This window comes from Callorhinus ursinus, unplaced genomic scaffold (assembly GCF_003265705.2).
Source record: "Callorhinus ursinus isolate GAN/ISIS: 27379988/994484 unplaced genomic scaffold, GSC_fseal_2.0 scaffold7, whole genome shotgun sequence".
NCBI classification, from domain to species: Eukaryota; Metazoa; Chordata; class Mammalia; order Carnivora; family Otariidae; genus Callorhinus; species Callorhinus ursinus.
In genome coordinates, this window is record NW_027397069.1 from 1,688,364 (window position 1) to 1,709,100 (window position 20,737).

Genomic DNA, 20,737 nt, shown 5'->3' on the forward strand with positions numbered 1-20,737 from the left:
AACCTTGAATCATTGGCAATCTGCAATACCCAAGTTCTTGGTATTGAGGGGAATTTACCCTAAGAAGCACCTCAGACATAAAGATTCTCTTGGGTTTAACAACAGGGAACAAGTGGGATTAAATAGTTCAGTTTATATAAAAGTAAGGGAGTCTGACATGCTCAAAAAAAATTTTTTTGTCATTTCAATTTGTTTAAGCTAGTACGATTGACTTGAATGACAGGAATTTTAGAAATGCTAAATCTCTTCTTGTTTTTTGCCTCTTGTTGAATCAAACTATTGGATTGTGAAGCTCCATGAAGGTAAGGAACCGGCTCGGGTGGTTTTATTTTTGTTATTCTACCCCAGGACTTTCATGTGCTTCATACATAATGAGCTCTATCACTTCTCTCTCTCTCCCTCTGTCTCATACATGCATGCACGTGCACCAGATAGTTAAATGTATTTGTAAATGATTAAATGGCTAAAGTATTAAGTTATGCCTGAGGCCTGTAGTAAAACCTAAGGGTATGCACAGAGTTGTCCAAAAGCCCTGGAATTGAGTAAAATTATTTGAAGTAAAATTCAAGATGTCCTACAACCCAATACTTTTACTCCAAGGTACTTATACAGCAGAAATGTATAAATACGTGCACTACAGGACATGTGCAAAATGACTATGACAGCATTATTTGGGCTAGTCCTAAATGGGAGAGAGTCCTGATGTCCATCAACAATAGAATGGATGAATTGTGGTATATCGATAGAATGGAATGCTGTAAGGCAATAAAAATGAAGGAACTCTTGCTACACACCCCACAACATGATGAAACTCAAACATACTTGAGTGACTGAAGTCAGAAACAAAAGACTGTACTCTATACAGGGCATTTATTTAAAATTCAACCACAAGCGTGAGCATACTGCCATGATAAAAGTGAGAAGTGGTTTACCTTTAGGGGTCAGTGTAATGGTGTAGGGGTCTGAGGGAAACTTCTAGGATGAGAGTGAGACTTTATCTTTTTTTTTTTTATTTGCTTCTAACTACACTGAATTTACTTTGAAAAATTCATCACACTGATTTATACTTTCAGTATGTTTATATAAAAAATTGAAGGTCATCCACTTTTTGGTTCTGTAACCTTGGACAACCTTTCTCTGTTCTTCTCTGTTCTTCTCTGTTCTTCAATTCCCTCTTTGGGAGAAGAATGGTTACCTCTTAGGGTTAACATGAAGGTTAGATTAACAAGTAGACTGTGTAAAATCACCTGGAATGATGCCTGGGGCATGTGTTCAGTATGGCTGGAGAAACAGTTGCTTTCACAAAAAACAACCAAACAAACATGACATTATAGGGAGATCCATAATCACCTAACATCCTTCAGGCCCACTCCGGTTTGTGGTTAGTGACTATCCACATCATCATGGCCTGAAATAGCTATGAAAAGTGTCAAATGAACAAGCATTCATAGCTGTGTTTGTAAAAGTTTCTGAGGAATATGGATTGATGTTTTAAATCTGAATCATTCACCCATTCATTCAGTCTTGACATCTTTGAGGGTCTACTGTGCAGTATGCATGGTGCTAGGTGTTGGGGTTACCAAGATCAACAAGAACTAGTTGCTGCCACTGAAAACTCTAGAAAGTCCTATAGGAGAGAGCAGAGATTCAGATTAAAAAAAAAAATGTAGTCTTACAGAATTTGTAAAAGAGCAACTAAGATCATCACAGAAATTTTTGACCACTGAATGATATACTTAACTGGTTTAGGTTTATTTAGGAAAGAGTCCATGTGCTGTGATGTCTTTTTGTTCAAGATTGTTTGATTATTTTGGTAAAAAACCCATAACACAAAATTTACCATCTAAATCATTTGTAAGTGCATGGTTCAGTAGTACTAATTATATTCACATTGTTTGGCAGCAGATAGGCAGAAATTTTCATCTTGCAAAACTGAAACTGTCTACCCATTGTAACAACTTCCCCTGCCTCCTCCCCTCAGCCTGTCAGCTACCCTTCTGCTTTCTTTCTCTCTGAATTTGGTTACTTTAGATGCCGCATCTAAATGGATCAGTATTTTTTTTTTTTTAATTAAGAGTAATGCCAAGATTTTCTACTTCCCATCAATCTGTGTTCTTAATTACTCTATAGTTTTGAAGTGTTGGTTTACAAAATAGATAAATCTAAAGGTTCTTGTGCTGTGTTGGATTTTGGGGGAAATTAGATGATTGGCTAACATTTCAGCGTGAATGAAGAGGGACTGCCGTGTTCTCCCCTACCTATCCTGTTGTCTCTTTCAGAAACCTGTTGCTGGGTAAATGCACCACAGGCTTGAACCAGTTTTGATGTGGTGAGGATTAAACCAGAAGAAAGAACCCAGTGGATCACTCCTCAGCTCTTTTGCCCTTAAAGCATCTCTTCCCTGCTTTTTCCTGATCTCACAACTGAGAACAATGGCGTCTCAACAGTTTTAGCAGTAAAAACTTTTCTTTACCTGAAGCAGAAATAGTATACATAATTACCTTATCAAATAACTTAAAACATGTAAAAACAGTATCTTCTTTGTATTTTTATAAATTTAAATTTATAAAATTAATTTATTTCACAATCAGTATAAATTGGAATTAATGTCAATGATTTTTAATGTGTACAATTTGGTTTATAACTCCTTTGGGGAACACATGATAAATTTAATTATACTTTTAGGAACATCATTTGTAGGTAACAATGTTGAATAAAAATTTGAAAGCACCTTAAGAGTTGTAGTGAAAGAGCCGTTGTGACCACCTCGAGGTGATAGTCACATTTTAAGGGCGGCGGCGGAGTTTACTTATACAAAGGAAAGGGCAGTGCAGCTAACAGTAAGAAAGACCATCATGACTCCAGAGAACTGCGAACAACTTTTAGGTCGTTGGTGAATCTAGGTTTCTATTTTGAGAATCTGGCTGCACAGTACTGTACCGACCAAGACAAAAACAGGTTAATGGTGGAAATCTATTTGAAGGAAAATAACATGTTTCGTTTGTACAGTTGCAATGCATATTGGAAATCAAGGGGAGAGTTTTTGCAGGCAGTTGCATAAGTAGTCTTGAAACATGTTACAGATACTAGGCCAAAAATTGGTTCTCAACAATAATTGCTCATTAGGGAACTTTTAAAAAATTACGAAAGCCCAGGCTAAGCTTCCTATCAACTAAATAAAAATTGTCATGGATAGGACATGGACGTGGTTTTATTTGTTTTTATTTTTTAATAAGAAAAAAAAAGAATTCCCAAGTGATTATAAGGTGCACTCAGCTTTGGGAGCCACTGGTGTGCAGTTGATGGTATGGGGTCATCTGTGTATAGGTTGTAGTCAAAATTACAGGAATGCATGCGATCATCCAGGGAGTGTATATTGTAGCTTCATGCCTTCTATTTGTTCTTCAGATCAGCCTTGTCACTGTTCTGGTCCCAACCACACTGCCCGAGTGGACCAAAGCAGTGGGCTCTCCTGCCCTCTGGGTTTTGCAGTCTGCCAATGAGAGACACTGGGAAAAATCAGGAGATAGAATGAGGTGAATACATATTTATTTCCTGAGCTGCCCCCCTACTGGGTCAGTGAATCACTGAAGATTGACTATAATTCTCTGTCAAAGACCACAGCTCCCTCTGGGAGTCCCCCTAACCTCTCTTTCCCAGACTCCTTCAGACCTACGGGTGATTGAGGTCCTCTTGGGGTTGCGCGCCTCACAGTTCTCAACTACCCTCTGTTGATTTCCCTAACCCCTGCCTACCCCTTCGTAGATTGTACCTTAGAAACGCTCCTCAGTAATTTAAAGCTGTGGGAGTTTGCCCGCCTGTTTCATGCTAAGCCCTTGGCTGACTAGGTAGCATTAAGACAAGTGTGGGCTGAAGATGGATTCACAGGGAACGATGCCCTTCACAGGATGAGTAGAGAGAGAGAAAGGGAGCCACGAGTAATGAGGAGGATCAGGGAAGGTGTTGGCGATAGGAGCAGAAGGACCAGAGGGTTTAAGTATACAGTAAGGAAAATGTCCATCACCTTGGTCATGGGAGGCTGTTTCCTGATGAGTTTGGTGGTGCGCAGACAACAAAAACCAGGTGACAGGAGAGCAGGACATGAATGCAGGTGGAGGAATGGAGACTAGTTACTTGGCAAATTTGGTAACAGGAGGAAGAAAGAGTTTGGAATTTATTAAAGAGAAGACTTGTTTGTTGATATTGACAAACAGTTCTACTGAAACCTATGTTCTCTCTCCAGTGGTTAGGACAGAATATTAAGGATATCATTAAGATACTCTACAGCGGTGTATGCAAGATTACAATGGTAATCTTAAGGGTTTGATTTTGTCAGCCACTTAAGAAAAAACACAGAAGAGTTAAGTCTTGGTTTAAAAACTGAACAAAGACATACAAAGACAAAATACAGAAGAGGTACAAATTAAAACCCATGCTGCCCCAGCTGTTCCAGAATGATTCCTGGGTTAAGTCAGCAGAGACCTTCATATCTGACATCATTTACTACCCTTTCTCCTCTTTTCCCTAAAGACGTTTTGCTAAGTCAGACTTTGCAGTGATATTGCTTTATCTGGAAGGGTATTTTTAGAAACCACCCTAGAAACTTGTTTTTAAAGATGATAGTCATTAGGTCACACACAGTGTCTTCCTTCGGAGAGGAACTCCGAAAATTATTTTCTTTAGTATTTATAGGCGATCGCTTTCATTTCAAATCAGCTGGCTTGCTTCTTACACAGGGACTGTGCTTTTGAAAACTGCCAGTATCTTCCACTTTCCCTCCACTGCTGAAAATTATGGTTGACCTTGAAGCTCCCCGTTAGGAAGGACAATGACCTCACAGGCAAATTTTGTGGATTAACTTTGTTTCTGGCTTTTTACTTAAAAAAAAATTAATATCACTTACCTCATTTTCCTGATTTAAAAAAAAAAAACTTATTTTGCTTCTGGTACATAAAGCGAATTTATTTTTTCTATTTTTAGGAAAAGGCTGAAATCAAAGGTACAAACAAACCTAAAAATATAAAAGGGCATGACAACTGTAAAGTACTAGATGCTAGTGCTTGGCTTGTGTTTGGAATTGTGTGCTGTTTCCTCCCTACCTCTTTTCCCGGTGATGATTTTCTAAGCAGGAACAACATAGTTACACCTGAGGCTGTACTTGCCTACACCACCAAGTAAAGTGGAGAACTGGCCATTTCCTTGATTTAATTTAATCAGTCAAAACGGTCAATCTGGACAATTCAGCTTGCTAATTTGTCCACATTTATGAAATTAACTGACCTATTGCCAAATCCCTCCCCTCTTCTTGGTTTGCTTTAGAGGACTTCAAAAGAAAGAGAAAAGGAAATGAAGAAAAAGAGGGAGAGAAGGAAAGAAAGAAAACACACTAACTTTTCTATTCAGCTTACAGGTAGCATTTAAGGTCTTGGCAAAAAGGGAATGTAGAATTATCTGAAACTTTGATCCTTTTTTTTTTTTCCTTTTTTTTCCCCTGCGGACAGTGTACAGATGCTACGTAACTGAACTTTCACCGTAATATGGTGCAGTGCAGAAGAGTGTCGTCTCCGGGAATAGAACTGAAGGGTCCTACTCCAGAGCCTGTATGTGTGGGGTGTGGGGGGAGGCGGTGGGGGTTGTCCCATTGATTCTTCACCATGATTTGGTTTTAGCAAAGAACATATATAAAATCCCGTAACATGGACGCCGTTCATCTTGTTTGAAGGGAGATAAAACTAATGTGAAGGTCGGCATGAGGGGCTGTCTGAGCTGGACTGGGACCCAGCAGGCTGGCAGGTCACGGAGTGTGGGCATCAGCTGCAGGCACATAGAGATCCTTCACTGTCAGGAAAGACACTGCCAGTGAAAGATTTTGAAATGGGGGGGGAAGAGGAGCACCTGGGTGGCTCAGTCGTTAGGTGTCTGCCTTCAGCTCAGGTCATGATCCTAGCATCCTGGGATCGAGCCCCACATTGGGCTCCCTGCTTGGCTGGGGATCTGCTCCTTCCTCTGCAGCTCCCTCTGATTATGTTCCCTCTCTTGCTGTGCCTCTCTCTGTCAAATAAATAAAATCTTAAAAAAAAAAAAAGAAATGGGGGAAGGAAAAATAAAGACAGTTTCCCTTGTATTACAGGATAATCTTCCAGGTTATCTGTGTAGTCCTTTTGTGAATTGGTAGAACTACATAAATTGCAGATAACTGACAGTAATTAAAGTGACCTCTGTCCGTAGAAATGCAAATGATTCTGTCTCTAGAAGGGACACTGATTCTGGGACACTCCCCACTGCCATGAAAAAAGCCAGTTTTCCATCCATTTGTAAATTCATTTGAGCATTTCTAATTTACCTGTGTGGTAGTGGAAAAAATTTTTCCCTCTATACCTCTGTGTTCTTGGCTAGGACCCCCTGTAATGGAAGATTCACAGGAGAAAAACAAAGTGGCTTCGTAGCATGTATACCTCCAGTATACATGGGAGATATTCAGGAAAGCAGGAAAGCGGAGTAACTCCCTGATGGCCCAAGTCATCACCTTGAATACCGCCTGCAGTTAAAGACAAAGGCAGATCATGTTGTCCATAGCAGCCAACGATACTGAAACCTCTTTGACTTCGATCGTAACCCCTCAGTGGACACAGTAATAATAATGGGAAACAGAATATCGAGGCAGAGATCTATAGGACCCTAAAAGACAAAGCCTAGGAGAAGTAATACAGCCACCGCCCAAATTGAGATTGAATAATATACTTATCGTCACACATCTTCAGGCTCTATGTTCACAGAGTAATTTGGGAACAAATCCATTATTTGCTGGGTACTAAAATACTTAGCAGATTGTTGTATTACACTATGGCTTTCCCCAGAAGTTTCTAAGATGGACTCCAAATCGCTGATGGAATTTTGCTGGAACTGGATCTGGGGCTGCCGGGATTCCTCTCCACAGTTCTGGAGCTGATTGTTCCAGGCTTGGGGGCACCAGGTCTGACTGGATACAATCCTAATGTGGATCTCTTTAGGCTCTAAACTCTAACCTCAAGAATAGGAAGTGAAGATACAAAGACGTGTGATGAAGGATAATTTGTATTTATGAGATTGTGAGGCTTTTCTTGTTAATAACCTCAATTGTTAACGGTGAAGGGTTAAGCTATAATGTGCTTCATTGATTTCCTCTGTCCCTTGTGATGTTTTACTAGAACTGGTAATTTGTTCATTATTCTAGTATTTGTAGAGAGATGTTTTGTATTTTAATGTATCATGATAATAGTACCAGTTTGGCTGATTGGTTTATAGGTTTAAGTACAAGTAAATAAAATACCCAGTTAAAAAAAAAAAAAACGACAAAGGCAGATCTTGGCAGGGAGTAGGGATGGTACACGGGTGTTAATGGGAGGTCACCCAGGAGAAGCAAAGGAAATAGGGGTAGGATGTATGCAGATCTAAGTCAGTGCCTTCTCCATTGATAAGAGTTTCTAGAGACTGAGCATGCTCCTCTTCCTGAAACAGAGAGGGAGACATCCTTATAGATATGCCTTATAACTGTAAATATTCCTTACAAAAATGTTCCTTACTTCTGCTCTGTTTTCTGAGATTTTCCTGTGTCTGTAGTCTCAAAAATAATCAGCCTAAAAAAAAAAATCAGTATGCCCAAGAGGTATATTTTGAGGTGGCAGATTCTGCTCCCTTTGACTGATATGTGTGTGCTTCATGTTTTGAATTCCACTTCTAACCAACTGTAGCATCTTCCTAGTCCGCTCATTAGTTACAGAGTTAAAATAATGTACTTGGTGTGTTCTTTCGATTTGTGTATATCGATCTCATGATCCTGCCTTTTTTAAAAAAAATATTGTTCAAAACCAATACATTTTCTTTTCAGTAATGTTCTTTGTACTTCTTAAATTTGTTTTAGGGGGACTTCATAGAATTACAACAGAGATTTATTTTAACCATCATTTTGTATGTGTCTATGTTCTTTAGTTAAGAGTAATTTATTGTAAAGAATAAATGGGCCCAATTATATACATCTGTTATAACATGATGCCTTAAAAATATAGCATTCAGTGACTCAATAGATGGTCTTTCCATCATTTGTATTTTATAAACCAGTGGCATTAAGGAAACTAAAAACTGAGGGACAAGACGATTTGCGGCTCATAGTGCTGAGGAGAGCACTTCAAGAAAGAGGAATCTGGGCAGGGCAGCGTGGCTAGATGAAAGCAGGGCTTCCATGAAACAACTAATTTTTACTTTACAAGTGTCAGCATGCTAAGACGAGGCTTTCCTGGGTAATTGTTGGAAATTTCCTTGAGGAATGGCTGTCTTATTTTAATCAAATGATATGCAGTACATTTGAAACTGAGATCTATTTATGCCTGAGATTATAGGAACATAATGGTATAAGAATTCATGTAATGCCATCCTCATTCAACCAAACTAAAAAAGGGTCCAGAAACATGCATTATTTATTCTGTTATAAGTGCCTGATTAAGGAATTCCACAGACCCATCAACAAGTCAAACAAGGGTTTAACAACAATCCTATTGTTGGTCTCTCTGGCTTTTATTTGTTCTTACAATACTAACAGACAATTTCTGTGATGTTGGTCCAACCAAATTCAAGGTCTAAATGATAAGGCTTCGATTTTTGACAGCACTGTGGGGTCCACATAGTATGGTTATTGTTTTAGTTGAATTAGGTGTTTCAGTTAAAAGAGCAGGCGATTTTACATAAAAATCTGGATTTCCAGACTCTCTTTAAAAATTGTAAATTTTCCCAATTCTGGTCCATGTGCTCCCAATGGTGATGCCATGTGCAGAGGCATCTTTCTGAGACTGGGCATGTTCTCTCCACCTCTCTGCTCCCTGGGCTGACATTGACCATATGACATTTTCAGTTATTGACTTGTGCTGTTGTTTTTCTTATAGTTAGGAGAAAAGTGAAATATTTCTTGTGGCCATGTCTCTGTCCAAAGGGAAGATATGAAAACTAGACTAAGACAGCTGTACACAGTGGATGGAAAGGATGCATGATGCAGTTTTATGAATGAGAAAAAGAAATCCCAATAGAATTGTTTTTGAGCCTAATAGAATGAATGATGCTACGGTGAGATGCTTCAGAACACATGGCAATGATGTCTATCACTCTCTCCCTTCCTTGCTGTGGACCCTGCCTGGCCCTTGGGGCAACTGAGTTTGCAGTTCCCAGTAGAGGATGACACTCTGTGCTTGAGATTTCTTCTAGTACTTTACATTCATTTGCATTTTTTAAAAACATATTTTATTTATTTATTTATTTATTTATTTATTTGAGAGAGTGGGGAGTGGGGGGCAGACAGAGAATCTCGAGCAGAGCACAGAGCCCAAGGCGGGGCTTGATCTCAGGACCCTGAGATCCCAACCTGAGCTGAAATCAAGGGTCCAAGGCTTAACCGACTTGAGCCACCCAGGTGCCCCAAGTTCATTTGCATTTTTAATGGATCATCAGTTTATCTTTAACAGCTTCAAGTTTGACTTAAAAAAATTAAAAATAGTTCAGTTTGCTTGGACTGCCAAAACAAAATGGCACAGACTGGGTGGTTCAAACACCAGAAACTTATTTTCTCACCATTCTGGATCCTGCAGCTGCCACGTCAGGGTGCTTTAGCTTTGGTTCCTGGTGAGGTGTCTGTGTGCACACAGAACCTCTGCTTACTGTGTGCTGGGTGTGGGGGGAGGCAGAAGGTGAGTCTCAGTGTCTCTTCTTCTAAAGACACTACTCCCATCCTGAGGGCTCCACCTGACCCATGTCACCCTAATCACCTCCCAAAGGGTCCATCTCCAGATACTGTCACAATGGGCCATTATGTGGTGGGGAGGGCTTTAGCCTGTGAACTTGAGGGGGACACAAACATTCCATAACACATTGAAATTTATTGCATTCTGAATGTTTGAATAAAGGCTTATTTTGCCATTATCCAGAACTGATGACTATATTCTTATATTTTAGTGTATTTACTTAAGTTAAACAAGCTTGAACTGCTTCTGTCTCTCCTGCCTTCCCCACAGATTTCAGCTTCAATACACAAATAATGCAGAATATATAAATACTAAACCATTTACCAAAATAAATGGTAAATTGTGAGAAACTAGTATACTTCTTTTATTTTATTTTATTTTATTTTTAAAGATTTTATTTATTTATTTGAGAGAGAGAGAATGAGAGACAGCATGAGAGGGGGGAGGGTCCGAGGGAGAAGCAGACTCCCTGCTGAGCAGGGAGCCCGATGTGGGACTCGATCCCGGGACTCCAGGATCATGACCTGAGCCGAAGGCAGTCGCTTAACCAACTGAGCCACCCAGGCGCCCAGAAACTAGTATACTTCTTTTAAATAAAATTCACCAGTCATTTCAGTAAATACTGTTGTCACCTCCCCAAAATGGGAAGTTTAAACTGTGCTGTACTCTATAAAAGATATTTTTAAATTTGATTTATCAAATTCCAATTTGAATGATTAGACAAACATCTCTTTTAATGCCTACAGTCCCAATGACTTTTTATAGGATCAGAATATAAATACAGGAACAATGGTAGTATAAGCTTCCAAGAAATGTATAAGTAGCCACTATGATTGTCTCTTCCATTTTATTAACCAGGGTCACCTTGAATATCTCCCAGAACAGAGGCCTCAGTAACTCTTAGGCCATTCATTTCACTCATGTACATTTGTGGGTTGTTAGAAAATCATTTTTATATTCACTTGAATCAATGGATCTATGTTCTGTCCACTAGAGCAACACAAACTTAATATGTTCTATTCCTATGTAATAGCCCTTCACATTTTTCTTTTCTTTTTTGAGAGAGAGAGATAGAGTGGGGGCAGAAGGAGAGGGAGAGAGAGAGTCTTTAAGCAGACTCCATGCTCATAGCAGAGCCCAAGGAGCTCCATCTCATGACCCTGAGCTCATGACCTGAGTGGACATCAAGAGTCAGACACTTAACCGACTGAGCCCCCCAGGCACCGCAGCCCTTTACATTATTAAAAGCAATTTTGGCTCCATGATTTTTCTTTTTCTTCCTGTTTTTGCCCATGTGGCAGGGTGTCTGGGCAACATGCCTTTCCAAACTCTCTTCTCTGCTCCCTGTGACTTTTGTCCACAACCCTTTCCAAAAGCAGTGGGCATTGTTGTGCACACTCTTCCCATTGAGGTCTGCCCACACAGGAGCTGCTGCTTCTGCTGATAGGAACTTGGCAATTGTCTTGGTGTCATAAAAAAAGATTTCAAGTTATACTCCTAGGTGCTGAGTTAGATCTCCCTGATTCTATATTTTAAATTGGCTTTCTTTGAAGTTGAGTTGACAGTTTTGAAATCTTATACTTTTTAGAGCCAAAGGGAACGTTGAAATCATCTGCAGATTAGGATTGGTAGTCCAGTTTCACTGTCTAATAGTTACGTGGCTTTGATGAAGTTTACTTCCTGGGACCTCTTGTTTCTGTTTTGTAATCTGGGAATAGTAATGTCATCTCCCCCTGCCTTAGAGGACTTTCATGGGGATCAAGTAAACAATACCTATAAAAGTCCTTTGAAAAGGATACACAGTATGTAGTATCACTGGCTTATACACGTATCCCTTGATCCTATATTTGCCTTCACTACTTCAGGATCTTGTCCTTTTGTGAAACCCAGACTTCTTAAACAAGCAGTTGTGTGGTTTCCTCCAAGACCAGCCAGTACTCTGACACCAACTGCGTGTTCAACGATTAAAAGCAATTCTGACACTAACAACCCACAGTTAGAGAAGACCCCACAGAAGAAAGTCTTAGTCTCATACAAGACTGCCCCCACTATGGACACCAGGTGCCAAAGGGGAGCCCATTCTACCCACACTTCTCAGCCAATGCAAATTTGAGATTTCCATTATCCTTCTTCAAATTTGATGCTTTACTAGAATGACTCCTAGTGCTCAGAAAAATGCTACCCTTAACAGTTACCAGTTTATTGGAAAACGTGGAAGTCAGGAGACTCAAACTGAAGAGTTACAGAGGACAAGGCATCGGGGGGGAGGAGTGGATAAGAGCTCCTATGCCTTCTCTGGCTATGCCACCTTCCCCACATCCATGTGTTCACCAACCCAGAAGTGCACTGGATCTTTTTTTATAGAGTTTTTATAACTCAACATCAAGTCCCCCTTCCCTCCCTGGAGGTTAAAGGTGGGATTACAAGTTCCTACCCTCTAATAACGAGTTTGGTCTTTCTGGTCACCAGCCCCCATCCTGAAGGTATTCAGCCCCTGACCCAGTCACCATAAAGGATGCTGTGATAGAAGGGGGCTGGCTTATCATGAATAACAAAGACACTTAGGAAATTCCGAGGGTTTCCAGAGCTCTGTGCCAGGATCTGGGGACAAATCCCAAATGTATACACCACATCTGTCAATACTCATTTCTACTCTTTTTCTTTTACACACTCCTCAACTGACAGTTGCCCTCTGCCCCTTCACTCCACTGAGACAGTTCTTCTGCCTTTGTCTCTTCTCTTTTTGCCTAAACCTCTTAGGGGCACCGGAAGCAGGTAACCCTTTATCTTTCTGGAAAGCAGGCCCTCTCTTTGGAAACTGTGATACCGCAATTTCCTTGTTTTTCTTCTCCAGTTCTGACTATTCCTGCTTTGTCTCCTTGGAGACATGTTAATGAGGGAATAAGTAAGATGTTATAACCAGCTTCATGAGAATTTGACACACAGAGGTATCTATTCTCTAGGGGACACGATGCGTTTATAGTGTCATGAACAGTAATTATTTGCATGCCTATGGAAGGAAACATTTACATTCTTACCAATTTGTTACAACTTAAGTTCTATCTCTGCAGAATTGTAAAACAACCAAAGATGCACATTCCTATAGAATCCGATAATCACCCACAGGTTCTGCTGGACTAACTCCCAGCATTTCACTGAAAGGACACTCAGTAATTTCTGCTGCCCATTTCCTGAACTTCTCCACTCTGACAAAATTAGTGTCTAAAGGATTCTTGACCACAATAAGACAAGTCTCACTAGATTTGACCTGTTTACATAGAAGCAGCTAAATTTAAATTAACCATATGAGCATCCTTGAGTTTGCTTTGTAGATCAAAATCTAATCAATTATTAAGAAGTAACGTTGTGTCTGGGGGTTTTCATGAGGAATCCTGCATTGGGATTTTAAAAGCCTCTGTGATTTGTTATTACAAACCCAGAAAACCAAACCTAAGAAACGCTCTTCCCCAGACTTAGCCTGTCTTTCTGGCACCTTTGGATGAATTCCTCAAGTTAGCTAAGGTTTGTGATGGGCCAGGAAGTGACCTGTGTTATCACCTGAGGCTAAGAACCTGTAAGCCAGGTACCAGAATGCTTTTCCAGGAAAGGCTTTGAGGCTTTGGCTCCACACATAAAGTCAACCCTGCTGCTTAACAGTGGGCTTGTTAGGCCTGATTAAGTGAGAATCATTTTCAAATATGGTACTCCAAGTAATGTCTTCGTTGCACAATTAAATTGTCCAATTATATCCAAGTAAAATGGAAGATAGATTCCTAGAGAACTCATAGAAATATCCACACAGCATTTCCATAAAACATTAGGAGACTTAGTGAGGTTTCTGACTTGTGAGGAGTTAGTAGGAATCAGACTCCTTTAAAAGGACTCCTCATTTCATCTTTAAAAGCAGAGTTTACAAGATTGAGCATTAGATTTGCTTCAAAGAAAGAGAAAGGGCTTTGTTATATATGTTTTAGAACATTAAAATAACATTAGCAGTATTCCCCCCAAAACTTTCATTTCCCTTATTAGTTCACACCTATGTAATCAGTACTTGTTCTGTGAGTTCCTGCTTTCAGAAGGAAGTCTACTTTTGGATCATCCAGTATCCTGGAAAGTCTGACTTTGTTTACCGCTACTGTCTGAGAATTGTGAAGCATTATTGTAACCACACTAATATGAGTTTGAGTAAAGAGATCACAGGGAGCACCTTCCAAAGCCGTGACTCCCTGAGCAATGGTGAATGGGTTTCTCTTACTTAGGGTTACAGTGAATTGTTAGAGCAGACTTGTCATCATATATAGAGGCGGGCATGTGCCTTAAGGAAACATGCCCATTTACACGTTGTATGTTATGTAAATGAGGCTTGTGCTCCTCCTTGGGCAGAGATTTTAGTATTATAATGAGGTAAAGGTAACTGTCAGTCACTTTATGGGCCACTCCATGGTCTATCTGCTCAGGTATGAGTTGGGGGGTTAAGTTCAAACCGGTCTGGTGGTCTGGGAAGTTGTTACTGCTTGAGGGCTAGTTTTGGTTTCCATCATGGGATGTTATGCCTGTCAGGTCCTTTGCCTGAATTAAGAGATAATCTGGAAAGAAGAGTTTAAGGAAAAATGTGGAACTAAAGGTCAGTGAGTACAAGCAGGTGGGCAGTAAAGGTCAGGTCTTGGGGTCCAGTTGGTGACACTATCATCTTAGGAGCAGAGAGAACATTTTAGAAGTACCAGTAATTAAAAGTTCCTGAGTACAGACTTTTTTCCATGAAGCTCTGAGACTGTCCTTCTATATTGAAGACATCAACTCTGGTGTGAGGCTTGTATCAGAGTCTTCAGATGAGCAGCAATGTAAAAAGTAACTATGGATTGCAAAAACTGAATGTCTGTAGGTAATTTATTATAGTAGCTAATAGTATCAGAATGGAGGAAAGGGGGATTCTTTATTAGGGTACACTACACAACTCTTTTGTTTGGGTTTGGAATGTTTCCTTGAAGGGAAGACTATATCATGGATAGCCAGAGAACTGGCAAATCTTTGGGTCTTCCCATGAATTGTATACTTTCTGAAATATTTATGTTAACAATTGTTATGCACCGAGTTGTGTCCCCCCAAAGTTCATATGTTTAAGATCTAACCCCAAATATGACTGTATTTGGAGACTGGGTCTTTAAGCAGGTTATTAAGGATACGTGAGGTTGGAAGAATGGGCCCCAGATGCAATATGACTGGTGTCCTTACAGGAAGAGAGAGCGACACCAGGGATGTTCACCCCCACACAAACAGGCCCCGTGAGGACAGCAAGAAGGTGGCCGTCGACAAGCTAGAGAGAAAGGTCTCACCAAAAAACAACCCTGCCAACACCTTGATCTTGGACTTTGGACCTCTGGTCTCCAGATTTTGAGAAGATGTGTTTCTGCCGTTTAAACCATCCAGCCTGTGGTTATTTTGTTATGGCTGCCCCAGCAGACTAATACCATAATAGTTTCCTGCTTAAACTTTTATCGGGTGATTGTGTAGCATTTCCGTTGATTTAACAACTCTTCCGGCAGTGTTGAGGTGAGTTAAGAAATAGGGAGTATGTCAAATCTAATTATTTCTACTGTCTTTCTTTTTATGAGGTAAAGAACAAATCTTTGTCATTACCCAGAGACCCCGAAGAATAGTTTTAGGTGTAAAAGATATACAGAATTTTATTTTTCCATAATTTAATATGCAGTCTTAGGCAAAACCTAAAGAATTGGTAGCAGAACCCATTTGTCTGCCCAAAGCACAGCAAAGCTCATCACTGAGACATTGGGTATGCAACAAGAATAGGGTTTATTCATGAGGCAGCCAAAGAAGGAGACAGGCAGGCAAGCCTCAAATCCCCCTCCTTGAAGTGGGAGAGAACAAATTTTTTATAATCATAGGGGTGGGGATTACGTACATATTGACGAAAGGGCGGAAGAACTTAACGACTGTTCATGAGGAAAGATGGAGCGTGAGCATTGAGCAAACATGTCTGTAGCACGCATTCCATATTCACTTGGTGGGGAGACTTCACATTCAAATGAGGCACAGTTCAGCTCCTGATGCCAGGATAAGAGCTCTAGATCTAAAAAAATACACATTACTTTAATTTGCCAGAGATTTATTCAGTTATATGAACTGGAATGTTAAAATATTTCTGAAGTACAAGTTTTAATTTTTTTAATCTAGTCTAAGTTACTAGAAGTTAATTTTTCTAATTTTCCTTGAAGTTTGGGAATAGCGGACATATTGAGTGCTTATTTATCTTTATAAAGACACTTCAGCCACAGGCCAAAAATACACACACAGATACAGACATTTATTAGTCCACATATCAAAGAGCTTTTGTAGTATTTCCCAACACATAGGAAATCCTTAGTTGATTCGAGCTCCCAAATGAAAAAATAGACAGCAGACCTAATAAATGAAATTATCTTTCAGTCAATAAAGAGTAGATCTACAGAGATACTCAAAATTGTCAGATCATAAAACCAAATTCTTTATTGTTTCCTTTAGTAAGGAATATATTACCGGGCATGGCATAGCCAGGGACAAAACAAAATGCAAAGTCAGTAGGGAAAAAATGGGAAAGAAACAGAGTTAACGAAGGCTCAGCTTTTATTGCTGCTTGTGGTTCTCTCTGGGAGGCAGGAGACATGGTCAAGGCTTAACCCAAGCATCAGGGGCACTTTGCTAGCCGCTCCATTTAACTGGCTTTTGTGAAGTTAGCAGCTGAGCATTTTGACAGATGACCTACCTACCTCTAAACTTGTTAATACATACTTTTCGAAAAGGTAAAATCATGATTCTCAGGCAGATTTAAAATCACCACGTCAAAATTTTATTTAATTTCTCAATTAATGAGGAAACCAGTAAGATGTTGAAATCAGTTCTCACCAATTTCTGTTTTCAACCCCTGGTTCCACTGACCCAAGTCCTTCCAGTGATTGCTTATTTGACATTCCATCGGGATGTCCTAAATGCCGCTCGTATTCTACCATGTCCAAAAGGGAATTCAGGATTTTTCTTCCCAAACCTTTTCCAGCATTCCCTGCTTCTGACAGTGGTTCCATCGTATGTCAAATTACTTATGCCAGAAATCTAAGACTCTACTTCCCCCTATACTTATGTGTGTCACCATGTGCATTCTGTTACTGAGTTTTGTGGATTTCACTTTCTAAATGTCCTCCTCCCTGTCTCCTGTCTTTCGCTGATCCTGCGCCACCATCATCTGTGGTTCACCCATACCTTTCCATGCAGACTGAAGCATTAGCCCCATTTCTGCCCATTGCCCCACTACCTGGGGCATCCTCTTATCCATCCAAATCACTTCTCATGTATCAGCCACAGTGATACTTGCCAAATGCAGATCTGATTATTTATTCCATTACTCAAAGCCTTTTGTGGCCCTGTGCCTGCCTGCAAGGCTCTTACTCTGCCACCGGTTATTCTCTCCTTCTCTTCAGTGCCATCATGAGCCAGGCTCCCCCTCTTTCTGGTTCAAGCTTCACTAATTTCTCTACATGTCTTTCAGTGTCTTCCAAGATCCCATGGTGGTGCTGTTTTCTTGTAATGTTTTTTCCTCACTCTCCCACTTTGGGTTCATACCTATAATCAACCCGAGTTCGTGTCATTTCTTACCTTGTTAGGGCTCTTTCCTTGACTGCTGGGAGTAGGCCAGATACCCACCTTCCTCCCATGGCACTTAAAAGTCATTGTAATCTTACACTGACTTTTGTGATTACTTGAGCGTTTTCTCTAACCTAGCATTGTAAGTGTCAGGAGGGCAGGGCCATGTTCATTCTATATCTCCTTCTATTATGAGAGCATAGTGTGTAGTTCACCAGTTGTGTGAGCATAGTTCTATACTTACAGGTTACTGAAATGTCTTTTATGTTTTTGAAGACTGATTGATTGATTTAGAGAGCGAGCAAGCACCGGGTGGGGGAGAAGCAGAGGGACAGAGAGAGAATTTCAAGCAGATTCCCCACTGAGCATGGAGTCCAAAGCAGGGTTTGCTCTCACAACCCTGAGATCATGACCTGAGCCAAAACCAAGAATCAGATGCTCAACTGTCTGCACCACCCAGGCGCCCCTGAAACGTCTTTTAAACTCAGTCTTCTCAGTAAGATCGTGGGAATGATATCACCTTTCATACAGATGTTTTTTGAGAATTACTGAAGAATGCATTCAAATAATTCTTGAGTACTCTGAGCATTTCAGTGTCACCTGTCATTCAGATTTCCTTCACTATCTCGGATGTTCTTCATTTGGGCCTAGAGAGGGTTAACCACTTAAGAAATATCACTGACTTTAACTGTTACCTTACTATCCCATCAGTTAGGACTGGATTCACCCCCTGGTAATAGGAAATTGGTGTGGTGGATTAAAAACAGATTATTTATTTATCTTGTGCAACAGGAAATACAGGGATGGGTAGGCAAGGTCTTGACAGCAAGAAAGTAGATCCCTTGTAACTTCCCACAATGGGGGTAGCACCTCTGGGCAGGGAAGCAAGAGAAGAAGTGGTCTCAGTAGCTTTCTCGTTCCCCGGGAGGAGGGAAAATCAAGTTTTTAGCCTCCAAGGTTTCTACAACAGAGACAGACAAGGCAGCAGGGAAGGAAGGAGAAGGTGGGTCCGTCAACTGCTAGTGTCTGCCACACCTACCGTGGATGACTTGTTTACCCCAGAGTGAGGTGGTCACACCAGACATTCAGGGAGGTATGCCACCAGCTTCCCATCTCTGTGACATGTGGGAAGTTAGTTTTGCCTTAATTGTTATGTATTTGTCCTCCAGGAGGACATATAGACTTGCAAACCACCATCTTGAAAAGTTCTGTGAAATGAACGTGGTGGTTTCCTTTTGGGACAGAGTAAGACCATTAGAAAGATTGTCCCTGGAGGACAAATACCAATTCAGAGCTAGTGTGAAGTAAGCATTTTCAGTAACAAAAGAAATGCTTCTCATTTTTGAACTGCATAGGCAACTCTTATTTTTTTGAATTCCGAAACTGCAGCTTGACAAGAGAGAGAAAAATATTTTCTTTTCTGAAGGCTGCCAAGAATAAAGGCTCTTCTCATTTGTTAAAATAAGAGGAGGTAATAAGTTAAAATAAGCATACTCTGACCTTATTTTCGAGACCAACACTCTCTAGAAAAACACTTCTTTTAAAAGGGAAGTTCAGTTATTTTTGCAGTCATTGCTTTTTTGTAGGCCCTCATTATCTTTCAGTTTTATTTATAATAGAATTTACTAGCTTCAAGGACAACTTTTGAAACCTATTACCAAATACTTAAGCATCCTTTACATCTTTCTGCATTCTTACAAGAAAATAGCTTTATGGACTTAAACCATCCTGGGGTGCATGCAGATCTTTTCATTCTAGTAGTTGGACACGTGCTTGTATAAAGATCTCCATATGCTGTTCTCATAGAGAAATGTGAACCATAAATGATTTACTATTGTTAAAAAAGAGACAACGGTCCCCAAATGAAGCCATTTGTACTAAACTCCATGTCACCCAATGGAGACTTAATACCTAACTTAATTATAGTCCAGCCTCCCCGGGAATGGAATCTTACACCAGTCAGTCTGGAATTACCTGATCAGCATAGCAGGGGATCTGCCTGATAGACCCCATCCATCTCCTAAAGAAAGGTGACCTTGCCACATGCAATCAGCTCTTTGCTAGAATAACTCCCTTGTCCCACCCCTTCCTCCTGTGGAAGTCCTTCATTCTGTATAGCTCTTCAGAGCTCCTTTTTATTTGCTAGATGGGATGCTGCCTGATTCATGAATCACTGAATAAAACCAGTAAGATCCTTAACATTTACGTTAAATTTTGAAAATTTCTTTAATATTTACTCAGTTGAATTTTTTTTTTTAACAGATTCTGCACTACTAAATGGGCTGGAAGCTTCCACTTCCCTCACTTTTCCTACCTTGCCACTCTATTAGCTGAAGCTATGATACTCCATTCAAAAATATCTATATACTTTTCTTTTTTGTAATAACACAATATGAAGGGCAGACTCTATAAACCTTAGAATACCTGAGATGACAAAGTACAAAATATTTATTATTGAAGCTGATTGTTACTTTTTACTCAGTATGCTACTGCAAATAAACCAGAATTGTTTGGTCCATGTAGATAATTTGCTATGCCTCAATATTTCTTATAAACTCTGACTAAATGTCTGTAACTGTTTCCGTAAGAGTAGAATAATGAGAGAAGGTGACTAAAAATCACTTTCTTTTGTTCCTTTTCTTTATAATTTTCCTCTTTCACAGATAGGCCACTTTTTATTTTCATTTTGTAAGAATATACATTTATGTTTTGAGTAGTTATAAGTTTATAGAAAAATCAGGAGAGTACAGAAAGCTCTCACACCCCAGCCTGGCTTCTCATATTATTAACATCCTACATTAGTATGGTACTTATTCTAATTAATGAACCCATGTTGATACATTATTTTTAACTAAAGTCCATATTTGATTCGGATTTCTTTAAGCTTTTACCTAATACTTTGTGTTGCTACTTTTGTTCCAGAATTCCACCCAGGATGCCACAGGACTTTTAATCATCTGTGTCATTAAGCTCCTCTTGGCCATGACAGTTCCTGAAATTTTTCTTGTTTTTTTTATGACTGGCAGTTTTCATGAGTATTGGTCAGGTTTTTGGTGTCCCTTTCTGGAGATGTCCCTTTCTGGAGATTTTTTTTTTTTTTTTTTTGTATATTTTTGTCACTGTGAGATTAGGCTTAGAGGTTCTGGGAAGGAAGATCATAGAGGCAAAGTACCATTTTCATCAGATCATATCACGGGTGCACATTATCAACATGGCTTATAGCCGCCAATGTTAATTAATCACCTGGTTGAGGTAAGGTTTGTCATGTGTTTTCACTGTTACTATTTTTCATTTCCATTCTGTATTTTTTGGAAGGAAGTCACTACGAGCTCCCATGCTTA

The 20,737-nt window shown here is 39.9% G+C and overlaps 1 long non-coding RNA gene across 1 annotated transcript; it reads right to left on the bottom strand.

Annotated features, from left to right (window-relative positions):
* Nucleotides 1–3,206: 3,206 nt before the first annotated feature.
* Nucleotides 3,207–9,783, bottom strand: LOC112826916 (uncharacterized). The gene is made up of 3 exons (XR_003209077.2): nucleotides 9,595–9,783; nucleotides 6,344–6,538; nucleotides 3,207–3,509 (listed from the first exon to the last, which is right to left on the bottom strand). It is a non-coding gene; the product is annotated as an uncharacterized lncRNA (long non-coding RNA).
* Between the last annotated feature and the right edge of the window lie 10,954 nt (nucleotides 9,784–20,737).